Here is a 20,850-nt window from a genome sequence, read left to right as displayed (position 1 = left end):
GTATATGATATATATGAAGAAAAATATTGTAATGACCTACTTGATCCTATCACGTTAATTTTGATCAATGTTTAATTAATTTGCGGATATTGACATACAATTATTAAGTAATACTTGTATAAACCTACACTTATGAATCTGTAATTTTATTTTACTAATATGACTTTTATTATTTCTTATTATAATATTCTGAATGTGTCTTCTCAAATCTATTTTTGGATAAGAATGGTCTTCTCCAATTTATTTGTAAACTAAATGTCCATATTTATATTTCTAAGGAGTCTTCTCAAATCTACTTTTGGATGGATATTTCAATTCCCAATGTGTCTTCTCAAATCTACTTTTGGATAAGATATGGTCTTCTCTAATTTATTTCTAAATTAAATATCCATATTTGTATTCCCAATGTTTCTGCTCAAATCTACTTTTGGATAAGATATAGTCTTCTCCAATTTATTTCTAAATCAAATATCCATGTTTCAATTCCCATTGTGTCTTCTCAAATATACTTTTGGATAAGATATGATAAAGAAAGTCAATATTTTTAGAGTAAAAGGATGAGGGGGTAGTCATGGCATTAATGGTAAGTGGTTGAGGTGTATGAGAGGAAAACACATAAAGGAAAGGAGGACGAGAGGAAAAGGGGAGAGATCATTGGTATTTGTTTTGGCATTGGAGGATTTTCTTTTGGGGAGGAATGTGGAGAACGAGAAGGGAGGGAATGGGGAAAAATGAGAGAACTTAAACTTGGATCTATTGGAGAGTGTTGGTTTAACTTTGATGCACTACAACTAGTTGGACTTGGGATTATAGGGCCAGGGAACTTGTGGATATTCCCTGGGCTACGAAATCATTCCTAGTTGGCTAGGAGGTAAATTCAGTCAGCTAGTTAAGAGGATCATCCTAATAGATTCAGGAACATCTCAACCAAGCCACTGAAACGTGTATTCTAATATTTTTTGATTACTTATGTAACTTGTTACAATGAAATTTCTTACTTGTTCTATATGTCGTAAATAAATTTTACTTGTATATTATCATCAAATAAATGTTGAGCTATAAATAAGTTATTTTCCTTCTTATTGTGTTTAAATTAAATGATAAATGTAGTTTAGTTAGAAGACCTAGTTTAGGTTCTCACATATGCTATCAAAGCCCAACTTCAAAATCTGAACCTTTAAACCCCCCATTAAAAAACACCTTGAAAAAAAAAAATAATACTACCATTTTACAATATAACATGTAATAGATAATATTAACTCTTTGACAATAGAACTTGTATATATATTAGTTATAGGTTATCATTTTTACTTTTTATTTTTTTTTAAATGATGATTTCCACTATTATCTCCATGTGATGAGGGAGGAACTTAGCAATAAGAGAAACAACTCACTTTCCCAAATATTTCAGGAAGATCTGTGTGGTTGATGAAAGGGAAATTGTTCTTGATGTTACAACCCATGCTTCATCCCATCCAAGTCCTTATTGATCCATTAGGATATGCATTTACTCGAGAATAGCTCCTTATTGATCCATTAGGATATGCATTTACTCGAGAATAGCTGGAGTTGGGTGTGTGTCATTCATTTTTATTGCAACCTTATTGGTAGAGTCTAATAAAAAAATATGCTAACTGTCATGTCTTCTCTCCTTTAATATTGCAATTATGTATTTTAAAGAAGCATTGAACACAAAAAAAATTATTGCTTCAAGCACAGAAGGTTTCCTTCTTCTGTGGCATATCACGGGTACAAAATACCACAAATTCGTTGAACCTTCGAGTGAAAATGTGCGCCATTCTCATATCTTCCTTCATTAATGGAATAAAGGTTGAAATCTTATGCAGAAGACAAAGACAAACACTCATAGTATTCTTTGTCCCATACCGAGGAACGGGAACATCATATGCTAGTGCTTGAATTTTGTCTCCATCAACCCATTTACACTTGACACTGACAGATCTCCGCCCTTCCCTAGAATATGACACGATATATGGCATCATGTCTAAAAATCTCCCAAGGACTAAATTTCTTGATTCTTGTTGACCCTCCTTTGAGATGCATTCCTTTCTAGTTGACCCTGCTTTGGGATATGTTGCTTAAATAAAACAAACCATATCTATAGGCAAAGCCACAATCCCATGCTAGAAGGTTCAAGGTTTCCATAGAATCAAGAAAGAAAAGACGCAAGCCTACCCAAACCTCCATTACATAATGTTGCATCTGTCTCTTGTTCTACTATATTCTCAAGATAGTGACCCAAATTTTCAAGAGCAGTGATGCCAAGGTCTCCAATTTCATTTGTCAATACACATCATTAAATTAGGAAGTACTGGACACTCTCGGCGGTGGTATAAAGTGTCTGTTTAGGGTCAAACTTTAAAGGCATAAAATGAGGAGAGTATTGAGCCTGATATTTAATGTTGGTTGCAACGTCTGAAGTTTCACTCACTCTAGAATTCAAATTCAAGGTTTCAAAGCGGGAGGATTACTGTGTAATTTAGAGGGTTTTAAGGGCAAATATGGGGAAGAGGAATTCATCAACAAAGTCGGGGACAAAGAAAACACAGGAAAATCTCAACACAGTTTTCAGCTGCCCTTTCTGCAACCAAAAGAGTAGTGTGGAATGCCACATGTGAGTACGTCTATGCTAACTTTTATTTTCTACATTTAAATCATAAACCCTACAAAGTAACTGAGATATGATGTATAACCCTTGACGGGACTTGAACTCTGAACCTTGTGAAAACAACGACTATTATTTATTTATTTTTCCTAGGTTTTCCTCAATTAACCCACATTGACCGCATTGGTCCTTTAATTCGAAAAAAATGTAATTAATATTTGAATATTCAGTTAAACTCTTCTTTCGTCATGTAGGGAGCCATTTTAGCATTACCTCCACCATCTTTTGTGTTCATTATTCTGAATTTCTTAGTTGCGTTTAGAATATTTTATGTTTTTTTATTTATTTAAATGCACTCTCTTCGTCACTTTTAGAATTCCCTGTGAAAGCTTTATTGGAAAAATTGTATTGTGCTCACATCAATTAGGTTATTCCTGCTTATGGTTGTTTCGTGTTCAACTCTTTCAACTCTTTTAATAATTTATTTATGGGTAGATGTCGTTAACCTTTTCTACACCAATATTTGAAGAGATTTGATATTTTTAACGCGTGACGGGAAAATGTTTTAGGATTCCTATATGGAGCAATTGATGAGATAAAGTTTCAAGATACTTGTAACATATTTAAAAGTCACTAAAGCTCTTGCAATGGTTATTTTAGCTTATCCTAATAGCTTTGCACAATAGAAATCACAATATCATTAACAATGCAGATACTACTGCAATTTTTTTTTGGGAACAAAGCTTCCTTTTAACTCTATTAACAATCAATATATACAAGCTTTATTGGAAAAAAGAAAGTTGGCTTGTCCAAGCAACATCCACAAGAAACTGCAAAAAGAAATGGGAGTGGAAAAAGGCAAAACACCCTCTCATGCAGTCATGGTAAAGATGGTCAATATGGTTAACGAAAAATGGAGCTTTCTTATACCTAAACACAGTGAGCAGCCAATGGCATAAGCCTGAACATGATAGATGCTAATCATAATCATTGGGGTTACGAATCATTGCCCTCAGTTGTCGATGCCATAGCTCTGATTCTATGCTTATACTGGGCTGGATGTAATACTTAAATACTTCTGAAGACAATGAAACTCAAATTCCTCTCTGATAGTTGTAGAAATGATTCAAAAATAAATTGTTCTCTCAAATTTGGTTGCATGAGATTAATTCAACTGTATATTTTCGGCATCAGACATGTATGCAACACAGTCAATAGTTGATTTGTTGCGTACTTGATTCGATGTCCTCCAATTGAAAATCAAGATAACGGATTCCATAACTACATAATCAAAGGAAAACATACAAAGTAACTTGACGCCATTGAGGCCACTAAGCCAATTATCACATACTTAAAAAATAGCTCGCATTCCATTACATCACCACATGGTTTTTCAACTCATGTTTGTTTGAAAAATAAATATTGCTTTTCCAAAACATATTCAAACACATTGTCCATCAATCTACAATTGTGAATAGGAAAATATGAACTGTTAGATAGAAAAATGTCGAGCAATTTTTCACTACAATATTCCAAGCCAGTAACAAACTTTTGTTGAACTCGCCGCACACTATCTCAAAAAGCCTTTACAACTTCAGCACACTGCAGTAGATCCTCTCGGTGATCCTAGTCACACTGCACACAGACATCGCTTGCACTTTAGCCAGGCATAATCCTCTATTCAGGCATCTTGTACTCTTTCTCACAGATTTCATTTGCATGGTGATTAACTTCCTCCAATGTTCTTGCTTCTTCCTTGTGCAGTTTGTCTATAGCTCCCTCAATTTGTCTAGGGAAAGAAAATAGTAAAAGCATTAAAAAAAAGAGAAAGATAGAATTTTGTTTTATCAAAATATTGTTTAAAAAAAAATCATATATATAAAATCAAAATAATTAATTTTAATTTTTTTTTTAATAAATGAAGAAGAAAACATTTTAGTTATGTATATATGTTATTAATCTAAAGTTATATTAGATTAAATATTATCACTTGGTTTTGTTTGCTATGTTGTCCATAATTTATATATATGTATATATTTTTATGTGTGACAACTACTGTAGTTTTGTTACTTATGAATTTGAGTTCTAATGTAAATGTGGAAATCATATATCTATATATATATATAATTATAACTATAATTTTTTGGTGTATTGTATATTTTTTCCACTATATATAAATAAAAAATATTTTTTTCTAGGACATTATTCGCATTAGTATTTAATCTAATTATTTGAGTACATTAAATCATTTCATTAATTAAATTAATAATTAAAAATAAATATTTTGTAATAATTAAGGTTACTAAAGAGAGTAATTTGGTCTTAAGAAAGCGTCTTGACAAGTGCATTGCAGTACTAAACTAGCTAGTATTAAATGAAAATTTGTAGGTTATGTAGGGCTCACACATGAGAGGATCTAGGGGACCCATGAGGATCTCGTTAGTATTAGTAACACTTATTTATGAGAATATCAAAAGGAAAACTTACACCTATCATTCTGAAAAACATGCATGAGTTGAGTAAGAAATGACAAGTCCTAAGTTGCATTAATATGTCCTGCATGTCATATAGATAATGAAACAATTCACAATGGTGAAGATGCGGGGAAATCGAGTTCGAGGAAGATCATCATAAGGACCTCATACAAATAAACCATTGCGATTGTCGGAGCTAACTCTCATCTTGTGTTCCCTGGAAGCAATTAATGAGACTTTAAGATGGTGCCAAACAATTGAGGTGCAAGTGGAGCACCCTCCAGCAGGGTTGGGTAATATTTATGGATAAAGAGACTCTGATAGAGGACCTCCAATCGAGGACATTTCTAGGGAGCTCCAAAAGTTCAATCTCCCAGAGTTTGCTGGAGGTCATGCCAATGAACGAGCAGAAGCCTGGTTAGAGGGAATGAGAAGGTGCTTCACACTAAGAGATTATACTTTCAATTCAAAAGCTAAAATAATGATATTCCAACTAAGAAACAATGCCCTGAATTGGTGGGGTAACTTAGAGCGTTAACTACACCTCACTCTAGACATTGTTACCTGGGAGTTATTTGAGGAGAGATTTAGGGAAAAGTACTTTCCAGTATATTATGAAGAACAACGGGTAGGAGCCTTCCATGCTTTGGTACAAGGAAACCAAACAGTAGAGGAATATGAGAATAGATTCATGGAATTGGTCAAGTATCTCTCCTACATGGATACTGATCAGTGCCAAGTGGATCATTTCATTTATGGATTGGACCCTAAGATTAGGGCAATGGTGCAGATGTGGAAACCATCCTCAGTTGTAGAAGTTATTAAACATGCTCGTTATGTTGAATATCACTTAGAATTAAAAGGTGGAAACAAAACCATTTTTCCACAACATGAAAGGTTTATGGGGAAGGCCCCTCGTACCTTCTCCAGAGGAGGAATTTCGAGGCCACCTCCATATGGAAACAAGGTTGTACCCAGCGCACCAACAATGGGGATTTCAATGGTTTCTAGTGCAGCTTCACCCGCAGCTTGGAGGACTCATGCAAATCAAGGCCATACACAAGGAGCCACAAGTAGGGATAGGGGTCCCATGGGAAGGAACTCTTTCCAAAGAACTCTACAAAATTTTGTTTAGAGTCTACCTCACATCCCTTTTGATGTGGGGGACCTCATTACCAACGCGACTGTCTTGAGTTACAAACTAGTAACAACTATATAGAAGGAAAAGCACCAATAGGGGGAGAAAGAAACCACCATCAAATCTATGTAGTAGTTAACCAACAAGTTGAACACCAATCTACCGTGGTAGAAACCTTAGGTATGATAAACAATGTAAAAGTTAAAATTTTGTTTCCTTCTAGTGCTACAAATAGTTTCATTTCAGTAGTTGCATTAGAAAAATGTGGGTTGGCAGCCTATGGGCACGATGACTTTAAACAAGTTGAAATGGTTTCTAGGATAAAACAAGCAGTAGGACCTAGTGTTGACCAATATCAGGTGAACCTCGGGGTGTGCATAACTAAGTTGAAGGCATACATCACAACATTGGGGATGTACAATATAATCATCAGAATGGAATGGCTAGAAGTTAATCAAGATTTAGTATATTGTTTCAAAAAGAAGGGGATTTATTTAGATGATGAAGGTAGGTCAATTGAGATTTGTGGTATCAAGAGAAGAGTGTCCCTAAGATTCATCTCCACGATGAAGGTAAAACATTGTCTCTAAAAAGGTTGTAAACTATTTGTGGCCAAGGCTGTAAGTGAACAGAAAGCACCCTCCCTAGATCAGCACCCAATTTTGTCTGAATTTGAGGATGTTTCCCTAAGAAATTTCCTGGACTAGCCTATGAGGGAGATCGATTTCAAAATCGACCTAAAACCTAGCAAAAAACCAATCTCCAAGACACCATATAGGATGATAGCTCCATAACTATGTGAGTTACAAATGTAGTTAAAGGAGCTTTTAGACTTGGGATTTGTTAGACCTAGTATTTCACCTTAGGGTGCACCGATGATTTTCATTAACAAGATGGATGGTTCCTTAAGGCTATGCGTAGATTATAGGGACTTGAATCAAGCCACAATAAATAATAGGTACCTGATTCCTAGAATAGATGACCTATTTGATTAAATGAAGGGAGAAATGGCTTCCTTAAAGATCGATCTACGATCTGGATACCACCAATTGAGGATTAAAGAAGATGACATCTCAAAAACGGCATTTTAGACTCAATTTGGGCACTACGAGTTTATATTGTACCAGTTGGTTTAATGAATGAACCAACAATTTGATGAGTCTTATGAATGGTGTGTTCAGGAATTATTTAGACCAATTTGTGCAAGTCTTTCTAGATGATATTATCATGTATTCCAAGAATGAAAAGGAGCATGAAGAACACCTAAGGGTTGTGTTGACTTTCTTAAGGGAAAATCAGTTGTATAGAAAATTGCCAAAATGTTCCTTCTTTCAGAGGGAAATTCATTACCTTAGGCACATCATTTCAAGAGAAGGGGTTTCAGATGACTTAGAAAAGTTAAAGTCCATAATGGATCGGCTAGTACCAAAAAAATGATCATGAGGTGTGTAGCTTCATGGGGCTAGTAGGTTATTATCGCATATTTGTGGAAGGGTTTTAAAAGATTGCAAAACACATCACCACATTACAACGAAAAGGGGTTAAGTATGAATGGACATATGAATGTGACACTGAATTCACTGAACTAAAGAGGTTACTAAACAATGCACCAATCCTTTGAGTTCTTGATATGGAAAAGGACTTCATTGTCTTCACAGATTATTCAAAGCAAGGATTGGGAGTAGTGTTGATGAAGGAAGGTGGATTAATAGCTTACGCATCCAAAAAGTTGAAGAAACATGAAGATTTTTATGCTACCCATGAGTTATAATTAGCAATAGTGATGTTAGCTTTAAAACTATGGAGACACTACCTTGTTGGGAGAATATTTGAGTTAAGAACTGACCATGAGAGCCTGAATCACCTCTTCACTTAGAGGTATTTAAATGCTAGACAAAGGCGATGGAGAAAATTCATGAGTGAGTGTGATTTTGGGATCGCATACATTAATGGAAAGGAGAATGTGGTAGCTAATGCTCTAAGAAGCAGGCCACGAATCTTCTCCCTAGTACCCTTGAGGGTTAATTTCAAGGAACCTGTGTTGGAAAAACTCTTTGAAGATAGTTGGAATCTAAAGGTTATATCAACACTCTAGAGTGGGAAGCAAATAGAACCAAAGTTTGAGGGTTATGTACTTGAACCAAATGGACTATTGAGATTTCAAGGGAGAATATACATCCCTAAGGAAGGGGGTATAATAAGAACCATCCTCGAAAATTCACATAGAGAACTCGATTGTGCACATCCTGGAGTGAAGAAGATATATGCAAACATCAATAAACTCTTCTTTTGGGTAGGCACACAAACATATGATCACATAGTATAATTAGGAAACATATGATCACATAGTATAATTAGGAAATTTTGCACACAAATATATGATCACATAGTATAATTAGGAAAGAAGTAAGTGGCCTGTCATCCACACATTATTTATTTTCTTGCAAGGAACAAACATTATATAGTGTAATTAGGGGGACTATAATAAAAGATCATGAACCACATATCCACATAATTGCAATTCAAACACTTTGTATGTGCACTAGATTCACCTTGCATACACCATCATTACTAACTAATTTGGTTTAATAACCATTACAAGTGGAGTAATTACTTTTATTTGACTTTGAAATTTTGCATAGAAACATATTCTTACATAATATAATTAGGAAAGAAGCAAGTGGCCCATCATCCACACATCATTTCTTTTCTTGCAAGGAATAAACATCACATAGTTTAATTAAGGGAATTGTTAAGGATCACAACATATCCACATCAATTCACACTTTCTATGCTCACATTTTCATTTGCACACATATTCACCCCACACACTAATCTCACTTAAAATTTGTATAAAGGGTATCCTCTTTCTGGAATATTTATACCTAATTTATTTGAGCTTATATTTTGTTGCAAATCCTAAGTGAAGAAAAGTATTTCTAAAAAAAATCTTAACTCGAACACACTAAATTCCCCACAAGGGCCACAAGATAATTTATAATTTAGACTAGGACCATGGTGATAGGAAACACATAAGACATCATCGTATTGTTTCATATTGAAACATAGAAATTTGTCTTTTAGGGATCCTAAAATCATGCAACATCTAGTGAAAAGTTCAGTACATGGGCAGAAACTAGTAAAGTGGGTAAGGCCTAGGTGGCAGATTATCATAGACCTTCATGTTGTCTCTCGACATGTGGTAGGGCTTCTGGGTCCAAAATTGAAAACTAGAAGATGAGATTCATCCATTCCCACTAGATGTAGGTAACTTAGTGGCCAAAGATTAGGGCACATTTCCCTATAGATTGAGGTGCGAGATCACTTAGACTTGAGGTGATCTTGGTCAGGCTACTGGAAGTGCTACCAACTCTTTCAGGACATATCCCTAGTATGTTTGGCCACTATAACGCTTTCCATAGCTTGGTTAATTTTTTGGCTATTGGAAGTGTCGCCAGTGACATTTATGACATTGCCCTAATACCCTATTATAAAATCTTCATAAGGCCCAGTTACGATTTGAGCAAAAGGAAATTAGGTATTTTTATGAATTTTCTCATACTCAAAACCTGCGATAAACATTTTTGTTGATTTTTTTACACATGTTAATTAAAGGGAAAATTAACCATTCATTTTTCACTTTGTCTTATGTATGTGATTCATTTGGTTTTCCTAAATAAAATGTATTTGTTGAGGTGTTCTTACAAATGCAATAGTCTTAGGTGTTGTTCATTTATTTCCTTTCTTTCCAACTGGTTTATTTCTCAGAATATAATTCTTGCCATTAGTTACATGTTTAATGGGATTATATCATCCTTAAATGCATCCTACATACAATTCATATTATCATGAAAACTCTTTTACATTTCATACATGTTAAATTCTTTTAAATTTCATCATATTTTGAATCACCCTTTTTGTTGACACACAGACCAATACTTTTACTGACCTGCTCTCTTCTTTGTCCCATCTTTTCCTGATCTTAAAACCTTTTTCCTTTCATGTTTCAACTTAGAACCCTTGGTCCATGTGACTAGAACCCTAGGGTTTCCAGATTTAATTTTATTGATTGAGGATTAATGCTTTTATCTTTCATCATATTTTGCATCAACCTTTTTGTTGACACAGGCACTGATACCTTCACTGGTGTGCTCTTCTTCGACCCCTCTTTCCTTGAGCTAGAAACCATTTGGTTTTCATGTTTAAACTTATAACCCTTGGTACATGTCAACTTCTTCTACCTAGTTTCCAATTGTTAATTTGTTTTTCATTTAAATTTTTTTCTAGCTTTCGTGACTAGAATCCTAGGGTTTCCAAATTGATTTTTGTTGAGTGAGGAGGAATTCTTTTACCTTTTGTCATATTATAAATCATATTTCTTTTACACAAGGACCAATACCTTTATTGGTGCACTCTTCTTTGACCCATATTTCCTTGATATCGGAACCCTTTTCTTTTCATGCTTCAACTTATAGCCCTTCGTCCATGTCAACTTTTGCTACCTAGTTTCCAACATTCAACATGTTTTTCACTTAACTTTTCCCTAGGGTTTGTGACTAGAACCATAAGGTTTCCAAATTAATTTTTGCTGAGTGAGGAGGAATTCATTTACCTTTCATCATATTATGAATCACTCTTTTTGTTGGCATAAAGACTGATACCTTTACTAGTGCACTCTTATTCGACCTATCTTTCCCTGATCTTGAAACCATTTTATTTTCATGTTTCAACGTATAACCCTTGGTTCATGTCAACTTATAATACCTATTTTCCTACTATCAAATCATATCATGACCTTCCACCTATGGTGATTTCTTAAATAAACATGTGTAGATTTACTATTCACTTGTCTTATGATGACGATTCACTTGACTTACAAAAATATTTTCTATTCCAAAATGTAGGGATGGAAATTGAATAACCACATGAAAAAGAAGATGTTTCCTCTCAAGTTCACGGGATAACAAGGAGTTGTAGTGGTTTAGAAAGGGGTGGAGTGTTTGTAGAAAATTTGGATGTAAGCACAAGGGAGGACCTTATCCCTACTTGCATTCTTAGAGACCATGTCAATAACATCATTCAACAACATTGTGAGAAACATTTAGTTGTTTCACAAGCTCATATACTACTTGGGTTAATCAAACATAAGAAACTAAAACATGCCACAAAGATTTTGGGTGTCCAATAGTTTAAAAGTAAGAAGACACATATGAATGTCACTGAAAATATATGAAAGGCATTCACTATGTTTAGAAAAATGAAAAAAACACAATGCTGAAGTTGCACATAGGGAAATTACAACTACTATTATCGAACCAAGTACATCGAGACAACAAAAGTTGGCAACAACATCAAAATTGCTCCATGTCTCGAGAAAAATCTTGCACAAGCATAATAAATTTAGGGTCCGAGTGAAAGAAAATGATGAATCTACTTGTTGGGTTCTTATCACAAAGAAAGCCTACCAAGACAAAATTACAATAGGAATCAGAGAATTTGTGGTAGAGTTTTGGGAGAGCCACTCTTGTGCTATTCCGGATAGAAAGAATGTCGTACAAAATCACATTACTAAAGGTGAATATGTTGAACACACTAAGTACATTATATAAATGACAGAAGTTGCACTGTTTGAGGAATTTAATGAAAGCAATCACCATGTGAAGATATCCATAAGGATGTTTCAGAAATTGAAGCCATGGTTTATTAGGCGTAATACAATCTGTGACACGTGTTGTTGTCAATATCATGTTGAATTTCAGCTTCATTATGACACTTTCCAGGAATTTTACAAGAATAACTATCACGTCGACACTCTTATAGTGCACAATTATGTTTCATTAATATTATGTAGAAGGAAGCTAGAAGAGTTGTATTACAAGAAAATATGTATAGGTGGGAGAAGATGCACTGAATGTGGTGATTTGGCATTGTTCCATAGGAACTTTCTTATTAATCCCAACCAGTCTGGGATGTCAGATATCATCATTACATGGAAGAATTATGAGTATGTTGTGGGAAATTAACCATCTTCTTCAAATTTGGAGCCTAAGAGGATCAACTATGTTGAGGATGAGATTCCTATTTCATAATTAATGGGAGTGTTTCAAAACCATATCTATAAATATATCAAACACTTGCACAAGTCCAGGTGGCAAGCATTTGAATTTAAGCATTCTCATGAAGTATTTCAACTAAGAAAAATCTTATTAGTGGTGGAATTTGCTGAGAATTACACATTTTCTCCTCAGATAGAGATACAAAGTGAGTATTATCACTCTTACCAAGTGTACATATTAGTAAATGTTCTACGTAGAAATGAAGAATTAAAAATTGATGGTAGGGATAACACTAACAAGTCATATGATGTGATTAAGGAGTATCAATTTTGCATTAGTGTTGATCATGAGCATGACACATTATTCATGAAACATTTCTTTGACCTCATTTATGAATCATTAAAAAAATGGCATATCATTCCAGAAGAATTGAATATGGTTAGATGGTTTTGCAAGATAGTTCAGGTCAGCACACACTTTTTATTGCTTGAGCAGACTACACAAGAAGAAGAAAAAAATAGCATACTTGGAGCTACTTTGAAATAAGATATGGAAAGGGTGAGCATGATGGTGGAGGTGCTTGTGTGAAGAGAGAACATAGGAGGTACCAAATGAGTCATGATGTAGATCACCTCAAAAAATCACTAGAGGTGGTCAACTAGTGCAAATCCCATTCAGGACATGAGGGTCATGAATCTATAAGTCTTGCATGTAGGTTCTTCTGGAATATTAAACTTGGAAATGTGAATAGATCCATTCCTTGGTATTGTAATACTATAGAAGGAACACAGGAATCTGACTTAATGTGGAGCAAAGACATGGGGGAAATATTTTCCATCGAGGTAAAGAAAATGAGATGTTTTTGTGAGTTTTGCATTGGTGTTGATAGATGTAGACTTGATCATTGTGAAAAAAATAGGTACATGAAAGGATGGAAATATGTCCCTCTTAATCCAAAGGGACCTCATCTAATTCTGACATGGAAAGAGATGCACAATGAAGAGGCCATCATTTCACTTGATCATGATCAAGTATCTGATCTTGTAAGGGAAGGTATATGGCCTATCTATCATTAACAATTTCATCTATAAATTGAAATCTTGAATGTATTTAACTAATACATATTTTGTATTTTGGTTGTAGGTGATGTTTTTGTTGTCACTTCCCCCATAAGAAATAAAGAGAATGTGGCCTACTATTTGATGTGATGCACACAGGTGAAAAGTAGGTTGGTGAGACCATATGAAGATGGAAAATTCACATACCAAATTGGTGACATGGTTGTGATGGGCCATTTTTTTGAAAAGGTTAAAAGGAAGACTAATCACATCATTTATAGAGATTTATGCTTGAATATATATCTTGTCAATACAGTCATCTATTCATAGCATCTCAGATCAATCTCATAGAAATCAAAACAAAGAAAGGTGAACCAAGGAGATGGAAGATGACATAATCAAACCATGAACGTATTATGGAGACTTTCATTCCTATGAGCCATTGGCCAGATGAGTAGATGATGCAAATGGAAATCCCTAAAGCCGAGTCTATAACAGTCAAGTGTAATCTAATATAATATGAGAGATCTCAAATGTATGATTTTACTAATCTATAAATGTGAGAGTTAAATACTCCTTTAATTTTGTAATTTTGAATAGAAAATAATTTCCCTCTTATCTAGGATGGATTCATAATGGTGTACATATATGTTATATCAGATTTAGTTTCCTTGAGGTTCTTAAGTTTCTAAAGCACACTCAATTTCAAGGAGGTTTTATCTTTAGGGATAAGATCCTTACCCCATAGACCTAAAATTGATTTAAAATTTAGAATCAATAGTTATTTAGATTTAGATTTAATTAAAAAAAATCATCTTAAATTTTTTAAATGTCATGTGTATAGTATTCATGTTGAGCATGCAAGATATTGTATAGATCTATATACATGTCACACATATTTGGTTTCTAGAAAATCCATTCCAATATGTAACAACCAAGTTGATATATTATTTTACTTAAAATGGAAATTCAACAATCTAGGTTATGAGAAAAATTGAAATATTTTTATGTTATTAATAAATATATCATGTGCCAATTTCATATAAAATATGGAAAGAGTTACACACATGCTTCATATTGGAATGTAAAAAGTGCAACAAATCATATATATATATCATGTTATGACTATTAATCTCTTTTAGATAACCTCAAAAGAAATAAATTCGAATAAAAGTTATTATTAGTTTACATCTTGACATCTAAATTAAAATCATTGTAATTTAACATGCATCAATTATGCACTAAAAGACACTTTCCAGAAGCCAATATGACAACTAATATTGCTATTTTGTAAAATTTTACTTCTTGGATGTTCTTAATTGAAGGTCTTAAGATAAGAAATTGATTAAAATACTTGGATAGACAAGTAAATTTAAGAAAGTGCATAAAATTATAGAAACATATCATTAATTGTTTAAATCAACATACATTGACTGCACTAAAAGACACTTTCTACAAATTCAAAATTAAATTAATGTACATGATATTTTTGCATCGAAGGTGTTCTCCTTGCGGGATTTCGCTGGGAAAACACTATTCATACCCGCCAATCTCAACGTTCTATTTTTGTTGTCCTCTATCAATTAAAAATATGACACGTGTCCATCCTTTTTCAAAGATTTGTATGTGTGGGTGAAGAAATAGTGCTTTGTCATCTTCCAAGTTCAGGTCAGTGTCATAATCTCCTTTCCTGATAGAGAATAACAAGTGTGTAGGGAATATAAAGATAAGCACTTGCTCTCTTTGGTTTAGACTCTTGGATCACTCCTAGGTTTGACCGATCATTCAATGGAGAGCCGATTTGCAATGGTGTCATTTCCTTTACTCACAACACCCATTGAATAAACATACAGACCTTGTACAATTCCTTTGGTGGTTCAAATGTGCTTATGCTCCCCTCCCTAACCAATCCACCATTCACTCTCATTCTTCCTCTAGAATTGGGAAATAATGATTGAAAGTTAATAGAATTTGTGTGTGTCAGAGTTTGCTGCTAAGGGTAGAAGTGAATTTCAACTCAGTTGCAGTGCCCCCGACTACGAAAGGTGGAAATTTTAGATTGTAGGGAAGTGAAAGAGGTTTAAACCCATGTTGTAGTGAAGTTGGATTTACATTTAGAGCCAGCTCTGTAAAATTTCCTTGTTCCTAATGTACTTTAACATTCTGTAGATCATCATAAGAGGGAATCAATATGTCATTATCATGGCTGACGCGACTAACATAAGCTCCATTGAAGATCGTATCGGAGATGGTGGAAGAAAAAATACGTGGTGAAGTCATTGAATGGCTTGTAATGGTGGTATTGTAGATAGCCCATATGCTTTGAGTAGCCATTAAATGGTATCACCATCGTATTTATGGTGGATATTTTGAGAGAGTTCAAAAATATATGATATGCACTTTCTGGGTACTCGAACTCTTTTATCGCATTCATCCTTCACTCGACAGTCCCTATCTTTTGTGGTTCACAGTGGGGTTGTATTCATCATCCTATGTGTTCGGTCAACAATGAGTAGCTCATCGGGTGAGGAAAACTTGTGAGGATCTCCATCTGACTCTAAATGTTGGATCAACTATTCCATAGTCTTTCCATCACGTTTGAAGCCAAGTTTATGGTGAGCTCAAATATCCACTCCAATTGAGCTCGCTTGGATCAACATCTTCAGGAAGTCCACTACCTCCTTCAAGAAACATGGAGAGCTATATGGTTCTATTTTAGATTCCCATGCTAGAGCAGCCAAGTTTTTAGAGAGGTATGAAAAAATACTGGGTGATTTATAGGAAGATCCAGAAAGCCATAGAGGATCATCTAATTGTGTATTTTTGTGGAGACTATAGGAGAAGTGCCTAATGGAGGTGAGTTTCAATGACATTTTATAAATTCAAGGAATAAGAAAATGCAAAATATTCGATCCTATATGAACAAGCTGTAACACTCTTTGATAATACTGAAGATGGAGGGAAGCGTTTAGAAAACTTGATAAGGGGAATATTTGGAGGGAATATTTTTTATTTGGGTGTTGCATATCTTGCTAAAGTGTTTGAAAGGGATGACATGTCTTTTTTAGCCCATTGTGAAAACTAACTACCTCGACCATGGGTCACTAATGACTTGGAAATATTCAAGTCAAGCTCGATGAGTAAATCTTGGAAGAAGGTTGTCATGTTTGCAGATAATTTTGTTGTAGATCTTGTAGTAGGGATATTACCTTTTGCAAAAGAGTTTCTTCAACGAGGTACACAAGTGGTTTTAGCTACCAATGATTTACCATCCATTAATGATGTTAATTCGTCTGAATTGGTGGAAATTATCTCGAAAGTGAAGGAGATGAAAGATGGGAGGGAATATATTCTAGGAGTATATGCAAAAGAACCTTCTTATTGTAAGTTATAGAAAAAATTTATTTATTTCCTAATCTTGCATATTTATCAAATGATCCATATCTAGTTGCTTTTCAGGGTATGTGCCCTGCAAAAGAGACTAATCCCTATGTGCAGTTCAAATGTGAATTATAATATGGCTAGAGACCAAGAGACCAAACTTTGTTTCTTCCATTTCATCAAATGTGGATAATGTCTAATGTGTATTCATTGGAAGGCCATGCCCCTTCTTATATGTAAGTGTGTTCCAACTTTTCATGCTTGAGAAGGCCTGTGTAACTTTAATTGTAATTTAGTTGCACCATTCATTCCAACTCTTGATGGAGCATGGTCATGTTGCCAGCTAAAATGACCCTGCCACATGGAAGCTCATCCTCACTCGGCTCACAAGTACCGTTGTTTCTTTTACTTATAAAATGATCCACTTAATTTTAGATTTTTTAACCATAATCGGTGAACCACTCATTCCCTACACATACAAAGCAATAAATAGGAAACCATGTGGACTGTGCTAATTATTTAGCCAAAATAACTTGTAGAAAATTTATTTTCTCCTTTATTTTAGGCTCCCAAAATTATGCATGTGTTTCCATGGTGTCTTTTGTTATTTCATGCATCATGTGGGCTGACATTTTTATATTGCATATGGAGAGACGACACATGGATTAGCCTTCATCTTGATGCACCACAAATCTCCCATTGGTGTTGTGGCATAATTATCTAGGCTTGATTTCCCTTACCGACAATGGGTGGTCATACATTCACTTATTCATAGTGGAATTTGATACGATCAAGAGAGTAGACTTCTATGACCCCGACAACAACCATGTTGGTGTAAATATCAATAGCCTCATATCAGTGGAGACCAACCTTATAGAATATTGTAAAGGGGAGGACTGTGTGGTAGAGAAAAGATATATAGTTGGGTGTGACACAACTAGGAAAGGTCTGTTAACATTTTTTGTTCATGTATAGGTTGTGAAAAGTGTTCTCACCTCATGGTGCTTACATTGGATAGTTTTGATGACCTTATGTGGATGCATTTAACAGAAGGTTGTGTTTATGATGATATGATCTTCCTAATCATTGTTTCCTTCAATGCACCTTTTCACCTCTAGGGGTAATTTCAAGTTCAGTTAATTTTAAGTATTAAAGTGACTCGCATCATAGCAATATTGTACTTATTTCCTTAGTCTATGAAACTAGAATTCAAAATTGTTTCTTTGTAAAATTTTACTTCTTGAATATTCTTCATTGAGTTTCCTAAGTTAAGGAATTCATTGAAATGTTTGATAGCCAACCAAATTTAGGAAAGTTCATTAAATTACATAAAATTATCTCAAAACGTATCATTAATTTTGTTTTTGGTGTATTAAATTCCAATACATATGACTTATATCATGTGTTATGACTAAGTTGTTCTAGATGGCCTCAAAATAAATAAAATTTAATAAAACAAGTTATTAGTTGAATGTTACTAGCTGAAGACATCTTCAAAAATTGAATTAAAAATGTCTTTCAATCCTATTTGTGTATTTTAATTGAACCATGAACATATATTTTATTTAATTTTAAGTATCAAAATGACTTGCATCATAGTTTGAGGTTGCACTTATTTTTTTAGTTTATTTCTTGAGAAGTCGAAATTGTTATCTTGTTATTTATGTATGATAACAAACTATCCATATGAAAATATATACAAATTAAATTATACACATGAACATCCAAAAACTGAAATAATAAGCATCCATAAATTGAAATAATGTTCATGCATCCATAAACTATGCATGTATGAAAATATAAAAAGTTTGTACATCACATGTGAATGGTCCCTATGAAATGGGCCTGAAAATATACAAACTACCTATGATCCATTCTAGAAATTATTGCTTCTAGAACTCTTATGTGTGTTCTCTACGCAAAGTGACAGCCCATAATTTGGTACTATAATATAACATATTCAAAGTCAAATTAATTAAAACATTATTGGTAAAAAATAAACAACTCGGAAATAAATGATTTTGATCTATGGATTTAAATGGCTCCCTACCTGTGACTCAGTCAAGTGCAAATGGAACTCAAGTGGGATGAGGGTTTGATCAATATGGGTTTGGTGCTCCCCTTCCTGTGGCTCAATTCCTCCATACCCAACATCCCACTCATGTGTCCACATAACTACAACTTCAACACACCTCTGCATCTGGGCCTGTGTACATAATGGCAAAGACAAATTATAATTAGGCTATGAATTAATTACGATGCATGTAACTTAGAAAAGGATAATTTTGAAATCTTAGGAATAACAAAATTCACCTAAAGTATTAGGCCATGAGTGTTATGAGGTGGAGGCAGAGGTGGAGGAGATTGAGCCATGGAAGCATGCACTAGAGGAGGTTTTCTTGGCTGGTCAACTACCCCTTAAATGACCTCAGAAGCTCATCTATGTAGTTGGGTTGTGCATGCATGTTATCATGAAATTATTAAAATAAATGCAATCTGATAAAAACTTATTAATATAAATAATGTAAAATTTGACAATAAGAGTTAAAAGTTTGGTATATGTGTACCTGGTATGTGTCACATGGGTCATGCACCCTCCAAGTGTCACAGATGGTATCCCGACACATACGTGCATATGAAAAAAGTTGTTCATGCCCTATACTCTCGATATATGAATCATCATGGAATGCGACATGTGCAATGGCTAATGTCCTCTACATGTTATCTACATTGGTATTCCTAGTCTCAAGGCCAAGTTATAACAATTTCTCTAGTTCCATCAGTAACACCACGCTCGTAGATGGTCATGGAATCAATCTCATAAGTGGTGCTACATTCACGGGGCACCTACGAGCCTTGACATGTTCATAACTATGTCCCAAACGGGTTGATAAAGATTAGATCCAATGTTGGCATAATCATACCTCATGTGTAGCACAAAATCTGCATATATGTGATTTGCAAATTAAATGGGACACTGGTCATTGTGGGGGAACTGGCCCCAATATCCAATCAATCGATCATAAAAAAAGGGGTCACATCAACATTCTTAAAATATTTTAGCAAAACTAGACTAGCATGTCTAGCACAACATTTCGGAGGGATGTCAAATATCTCCCCATGAATATCAATGTTCTTGGTGGCATATTTAACGATCTTCCAAGTATGTGGGTCTCTATCGTCTAGCCTCCAAATCCTATCTATGGAATATAGGAGGTGGATTTGTGGGTTTTCCCTCTGGTATGTCTCAATCAACATTCTGATGCTATCTAGCATCAAAGACAAACTACACCTAGTACGTGAAATAACAGAGATTTTGTCCAGCTCTCATGGGTACATGTCTACTAGGTCCTAAACTCCTCAACTTTGATACTGGCTATGGCGTCGTTCCACAGAGGGATTGACACTACACTTTGATCCTCATATTCACTCTGTTGAGGCTCTGCAAATCATAAACATAAATATATGTATATAAACATATACATTAAATTCAAACACATCAATTGAAGACGATTTAAAAATTAAATACAATTTCAAGGCATAAACACGTAAAGGTTAAAGATGATTTAAAATACAAGGTGTATACCTGCAACAGGTGAAGAAGGTCCATTATCTTTAGAGAGATCATCAACAAAGATAGAAGCACTGCCTCTAACACTCTGACTTATGTTGGAGTGAGGATATATAAGCGGAATAGACACTCTAGTATGACTATGTGATCTAGCTCGACCATGTATAACATATCCCCCAACACTTTGACGGGCTGCAGTTGGGGGTTGTATGGGAGATGACTTTGCAAGTTACATATTTCTCATCAAATTTGTTTGAAATTTAAAATGCATTTTTAATAACATTTCAAAAAGAAACTTTTAAATGTAAAGTAATTAAAAATAAAGTTGACCATAGAAAATATTTATAATAAGCATGCTACCATTGAAAATAAAAATAAAAAATAAAACCTAATTATAGTGTTTTTGGATGCTTTTCAAGGATTTTCTTCGTGGTTTTGTCAGTTGATTGTGGTCTTCATGGGTTTTATTGGTGGTATTCTATTTTGTTTTTTATGATTTTAAAGGGTTTTATTTTCTATTTTTTGTGGTTTTCATGACTGTTTTTT

The 20,850-nt window shown here is 34.3% G+C and overlaps 2 pseudogenes; one reads left to right on the top strand and one right to left on the bottom strand.

Annotated features, from left to right (window-relative positions):
- Positions 1-1,324: 1,324 nt before the first annotated feature.
- Positions 1,325-15,702, bottom strand: LOC149193256 (alpha-glucan phosphorylase 2, cytosolic pseudogene; annotated as a pseudogene).
- Positions 15,703-15,860: 158 nt separating this feature from the next.
- Positions 15,861-16,746, top strand: LOC149193255 (damage-control phosphatase At2g17340 pseudogene; annotated as a pseudogene).
- The last annotated feature ends 4,104 nt before the right edge of the window (positions 16,747-20,850 follow it).

The sequence above is a fragment of the Pinus tabuliformis genome, chromosome 2_2, assembly GCF_031772625.1.
Source record: "Pinus tabuliformis cultivar Carrire ecotype Pingquan chromosome 2_2, CPIR1, whole genome shotgun sequence".
Classification (NCBI taxonomy): domain Eukaryota; kingdom Viridiplantae; phylum Streptophyta; class Pinopsida; order Pinales; family Pinaceae; genus Pinus; species Pinus tabuliformis.
The sequence above is the reverse complement of the archived record's forward strand: the minus strand, read 5'-3'. Positions and strand labels throughout refer to the sequence as shown.